The sequence below is a fragment of the Panulirus ornatus genome, chromosome 5 (assembly GCF_036320965.1).
Source record: "Panulirus ornatus isolate Po-2019 chromosome 5, ASM3632096v1, whole genome shotgun sequence".
NCBI classification, from domain to species: domain Eukaryota; kingdom Metazoa; phylum Arthropoda; class Malacostraca; order Decapoda; family Palinuridae; genus Panulirus; species Panulirus ornatus.
Window position 1 is genome coordinate 29,996,442 of NC_092228.1, and position 6,516 is coordinate 30,002,957.

The window sequence follows — 6,516 nt, forward strand, 5'->3', positions numbered from 1 at the left end:
ATGTTGAACGATTATGAAAATTCTATCGTTTGAGGTCTTCCTTGCCCTACGTGTGTGGTTTAATCAAGACTCATGATCCAGGAAACCCTGAACTAGCCATGATGTCTTCAGCGGGATCAGCAACACATACAAGACATACACCGTCAGAGTGGCTGGTCAGTATTCCATGTCACAATATGTTAGTCTCACATTGAAAACAATCTTCATCTAGCAGACGAACTGTGTGATGTCCAACTTGATGATAGATTTAAGTTTATCCATCTTAATGTTGTGTCATTATTTACCAAAGTCTCTGATGATGATCCATTGGAGTTTTTGGTATAAGAAATTGTCAAACACACTTTACCATTACATACGATTATCAGTTTAGAGTTGATGAAACTTTGTGTTATGGCTCAGAAGTCTCATTTCCATGATAGTTTCTTCACACAGCAGTTTGGTGTCAATATGGGTAATCCTCTCTCAGCCGTCTTCAGTAATCTGTATATAAATTTTTCTCTTAACAAAATACTTTATATTTTACCAGGTAATATAAGATGTTACACATATGTTAGATATATTTTTTGTTTGTGCCGTATTGATCAAGATGAAAAACTATCTTTTGATAATTATTTGGTAGATTCAGTACAGTTCACTCTTGAAGTTGAAACAGAAAATATATTAATGTTTTTAGACTGTGATATTAGCAGGGATGAAAATCATATACAATTTAGCACATATCGTAAACCCACAAATGTCTGTTTATATATTCAGTAATAACCTACTCATCCCAGTTAAGTGAAACACTGTAATTTCATAAATGCGTCAAAAGCAGTTCACATATTTAGAATTCATTGATAATGAACTCTGCAATATCTTTGACATTAGTTATAAATTACAGTATCCCAAATATATCCTTGATTCACCTTGCAATTTGCTGAAAGTCTTTCTTTACAATGTTCATCCAAGACATGGTTATGAATAGAAATTTTTTAGCATTACCTTATTGTGAGAATTTGCTTAATGTGTCTGTCTTCTTATTATTCTTTTTATTGTGAGATCAATATAGTCTTCAGCAACAATAATACGGTTAGGGGAAAGTTGTATCAGATATTCTGTAACTTCGAAAAAGGGTTGTTTATATAATATTTTCTGTAAAGAGTGTGATCAGTTTTACACTGATTAAACTGGTTAGGTTTTTGATATTAGTGTTAAAGAATGTAAAATTGGTGTTAGGTATGGTAAAGGATCCAATTGACTATTAGTCCACCACTTTGGTCAATTTCACTGGAATAGTGTTAAGGTTATCGAAACAATAATTTAGTAATTAGGTACAGTAGGGTTGAGGGTCAAGTCAATTGGGAGGTGAGTTTGAATGGAGAAAAACTGGAGGAAGTGAAGTGTTTTAGATATCTGGGAGTGGATCTGGCAGCGGATGGAACCATGGAAGCGGAAGTGGATCATAGGGTGGGGGAGGGGGCGAAAATTCTGGGGGCCTTGAAGAATGTGTGGAAGTCGAGAACATTATCTCGGAAAGCAAAAATGGGTATGTTTGAAGGAATAGTGGTTCCAACAATGTTGTATGGTTGCGAGGCGTGGGCTATGGATAGAGTTGTGCGCAGGAGGATGGATGTGCTGGAAATGAGATGTTTGAGGACAATGTGCGGTGTGAGGTGGTTTGATCGAGTGAGTAACGTAAGGGTAAGAGAGATGTGTGGAAATAAAAAGAGCGTGGTTGAGAGAGCAGAAGAGGGTGTTTTGAAGTGGTTTGGGCACATGGAGAGAATGAGTGAGGAAAGATTGACCAAGAGGATATATGTGTCGGAGGTGGAGGGAACGAGGAGAAGAGGGAGACCAAATTGGAGGTGGAAAGATGGAGTGAAAAAGATTTTGAGTGATCGGGGCCTGAACATTCAGGAGGGTGAAAGGCGTGAAAGGAATAGAGTGAATTGGATCGATATGGTATACCGGGATCGACGTGCTGTCAATGGAGTGAATCAGGGCATGTGAAGCGTCTGGGGTAAAGCATGGAAAGTTGTGTGGGGCCTGGACGTGGAAAGGGAGCTGTGGTTTCGGTGCATTATTGCATGACAGCTAGAGACTGAGCGTGAACGAATGGGGCATTTGTTGTCTTTTTCTAGAGCTACCTCGCACACATGAGGGGGAAGGGGGATGTTATTCCATGTGTGGCGAGGTGGCGATGGGAATGAATAAAGGCAGACAGTGTGAATTGTGTGCATGTGTATATATGTATGTGGCATATGATAGAGTTGATAGAGATGCTCTGTGGAAGGTATTAAGAATATATAGTGTGGGAGGCAAGTTGTTAGAAGCAGTGAAAAGTTTTTATCGAGGATGTAAGGCAAGTGTACGAGTAGGAAGAGAGGAAAGTGATGATTCTCATTGAATGTTGGTTTGCGGCAGGGGTGCGTGATGTCTCCATGGCTGTTAAATTTGTTTATGGATGGGGTTGTTAGGGAGGTGAATGCAAGAGTTTTGGAAAGCGGGGCAAGTATGCAGTCTGTTGTGGATGAGAGAGCTTGGGAAGCGAGTCAGTTGTTGTTCGCTGATGATACAGCGCTGGTGGCTGATTTGGGTGAGAAACGGTAGAAGCTGGTGACTGAGTTTGGTAAAGTATGTGAAAGAAGAAAGCTGAGAGTAAATGAGAATAAGAGCAAGGTTATTAGGTACAGTAGGGTTGAGGGACAAGTCAAGTGGGAGGTAAGTTTGAATGGAGAAAAAGTGGAGGAAGTGAAGTGTTTTAGATATCTGGGAGTGGATTTGGCAGCGGATGGAACTATGGAAGCGGAAGTGAATGATAGGGTGGGGGAGGGGGTGAAAGTTCTGGGAGCTTTGAAAAATGTATGGAAGTCGAGAACGTTATCTCGGAAAGGAAAAATGGGTATGTTTGAAGGAATAGTGGTTCCAACAATGTCATATGGTTGCGAGGTGTGGGCTATATATATTGTGCGCAGGAGGGTGGGTGTGCTGGAAATGAGATGTTTGAGGACAATATGTGGTGTGAGGTGGTTTGATCGAGTAAGTAAAGAAAGGGTGAGAGAGATGTGTGGTAATAAAAAGAGTGTGGTTGACATAGCAGAAGAGGGTGTGTTGAAATGGTTTGGTCACATGGAGAGAATGAGTGAGGAAAGATTGACAAAGAGGATATATGTGTCAGTGGCGGAGGGAACGAGGAGAAGAGGGAGACCAAATTGGAGGTGGAAAGACGGAGTGAAAAAGATTCTGAGCGATCGGGGCCTGAACATGCAGGAGGGTGAAAGGCGTGCAAGGAATAGAGGGAACTGGAACGATGTGGTATACTGGGGTCGACGTGCTGTCAATGGATTGAACCAGGGCATGTGAAGCGTCTAGGGTAAAGCATGGAAAGTTCTGTGGGGCCTGGATGTGGAAAGGGAGCTGTGGTTTTGGTGCATTATACATTATAGCTAGAGACTGAGTGTAAACGAATGGGGCCTTTGTTGTCTTTTCCTAGCGCTACCTCGCGCACATGCGGGGGGAGGGGGTTGTCATTTCATGTGTCGCCGGGTGGTGACGGGAATGAACAAGGGCAGACAGTATGAATTATGTACAAGTGTATATATGTATATGTCTGTGTGTGTATATATATATGTATACGTTGAGATGTATGGGTATGTATATGTGCATGTGTGGACGTGTATGTATATACATGTGTATGTGGGTATGTTGGGCCATTCTTTCGTCTGTTTTCTTGCGCTACCTCGGTAACGCGGGAGACAGCGACAAAGTATAATAAATAAATGAATGATACTTACCAAATGTCATGCCCCTTTCCCCACCATGGGCACGAGGTAGCGCTAGGAAAAGACAACAAAGGCCACATTCGTTCACACACGGTCTTTAGGTGTCATGTATAATGCAGCGAAACCACAGCTCCCTTTCCACATCCAGGCCCCACAAGACTTTCCATGGTTTACCCCAGACGCCTCACATGCCCTGGTTCAATCCAGTGGCAGCACGTCAACCCCGGTATACCACATCGTTCCAATTCACTCTATTCCTTACACGCCTTTCATCCTCCTGCATGTTCAGGCCCCCATCGCTCAAAATCTTTTTCACTCCATCCATCCACCCCCAATTTTCTCTCCCACTTCTCCTCGTTCCCTCTACCTCTGACACATATATCCTCTTCGTGAATCTTTCCTCACTCATTCTCTCCATGTGACCAAACTATTTCAATACACTCTCCTCTGCTTTCTGAACCACATTCTTCTTATTACTACACATCTCTCTAACCCTTTCATTACTTACTCGATCAAACCACCTTACATATTGTCCTCACACATCTCATTTCCAACACATCCACCCTCCTCCGCACAACCCTATCCATAGCCCATGCCTCGCAACCATATAACATTTTTGCTTTCCGAGATAATGTTGTCGCCTTCCTCACAGTCTTCAATGCTCCCAGGATTTTCGCCCCCTCCCCCACCCTGTGACTCACTTCCGCTTTCATGGTTCCATCCGCTGCCAAATCCACTCCCAGATATCAAAAATGCTTCACTTCCTCCACTTTTTCTCCATTCTAACTCACCTCCCAATTGACTTGTCCCTCAACCCTACTGTAATTAATAACATTGCTCTTATTCACATTTAATCATAGCTTTCAGCAGTTTCTCACCCGAATCAGCCACCATTGCTGCATCATCAGCGAACAGTGGGCAGATTAGAGTAGTGAGTGGTGGGATGAAGAAGTAAGATTATTAGTGAAAGAGAAGAGAGACATTTGGACGATTTTTGCAGGGAAATAGTGCAAATGACTGGGGGATGTATAAAACAAAGAGGCAAGAGGCCAAGAGAAAGGTGCAAGAGGTGAAAAAGAGGGCAAATGAGAGTTGGGGTGAAAGAGTGTCATTAAATTTTAAGGAGAAAAAAAGATGTTTTGGAAGGAGGTAAATAAAGTGCGTAAGACAAGAGAACAAATGGGAACTTCAGTGAAGAGGGCTAAAGGGGAGGTGATAACAAGTAGGGGTGATGTGTGAAGGGGATGAAGTGAAATTCTGAAGGTTTGTTGAATGTGTTTGATGATAGAGTGGCAGATATAGGATGTTTTAGTCGAGGTGGTGTGCGAAGTGACAGAGTCAGGGAGAATGGTTTGGCAAACAGGGAAGAGGTAGTGAAAGCTTTGTAGAAGATGAAATCCGGCATGGCGGCGGGTTTGGATGGTATTGCAGTGGAATATATTAAAAAAAGGGGTAACTGTGTTGTTGACTGGTTGGTGAGGACATTCATTATATGTATGGCTCATGGTGAAGTGCCTGAGGATTGGCGGAATGCATACATAGTGCCATTATACAAAGGCAAAGGGGATAAAAGTGAGTGTTCAAATTACAGAGGTATAAGTTTGCTGATTATTTCTGGGAAAATATATTGGAGGGTATTGACTGAGAGGGTGAAGGCATGTACGGATCATCAGATTGGGGAAGGGCAGTGTGGTTTCAGAAGTGGTAGAGGATGTGTGGATCAGGTGTTTGCTTTGAAGAATGTATGTGAGAAATACTTAGAAAAACAAATGGATTTGTATGTAGCATTTATGGATCTGGAGAAGGCATATGATAGAGTTGATAGAGATGCTCTGTGGAAGGTATTAAGAGTATTTGGCGTGGAAGGCAAGTTACTAGAAGCAGTGAAAAGTTTTTATGGAGGATGTAAGGCATGTATACGAGTAGGAAGAGAGGAAAGTGATTGGTTCCCAGTGAATGTTGGTTTGCGGCAGGTGTGCGTGATGTCTCCAAAGTTGTTTAATTTGTTTATGGATGGGGTTGTTAGGGACGTGAATGCAAGAGGTTTGGAAAGAGGGGCAAGTATGTAGTCTTTTGTGGATGAGTAGGTTTGTGAAGTGAGTCAGTTGTTGTTCGCTGATATATATACCACATCGTTTCAATTCACTTTATTCCTTGCACGCCTTTCACCCCCCTTATGTTCAGACCCCGATTGTTCAAAATCCTTTTTACTCCATCATTTCACCTCTAATTTGGTCTCCCGCTTCTCGTTCCCTCCACCTCTGACGCATATATCCTCTTTGTCAACCTTTCTTCACTCATTCTCATCATCTCCAAAACATTTCAACACACCGTTTCAATCACACTCTTTTTATTAACTCACATCTCTCTTACCCTTTCATTACTTACTCGATCAAACCACCTCACACCACATATTGTCCTCAAACATCTCATTTCCAGTACATCCACCCTCCTCCGCACAATCCCATCTATAGCCCACGTCTCGCAACCATATAACATTGTTGGAACCACTATTCCTTCAAATATACCCATTTTCGCACTACTAGATTACGTTTTCTCTTTCAACACATTTTCATCGCTCCAAGAACCTTGGCCCCCTCCCCCACCCTATGAGGTACGTCCGCTTCCATGGTTCTATCCGCTGCTAAGTCTACTCCCAGATATCTAAAACACTAAACTTCCTCCCATTTATCTCTATTCAAACTCACATCCCAACTAATTTATCCTTCAGTGCTGTTGAACCTAATAACCTTGC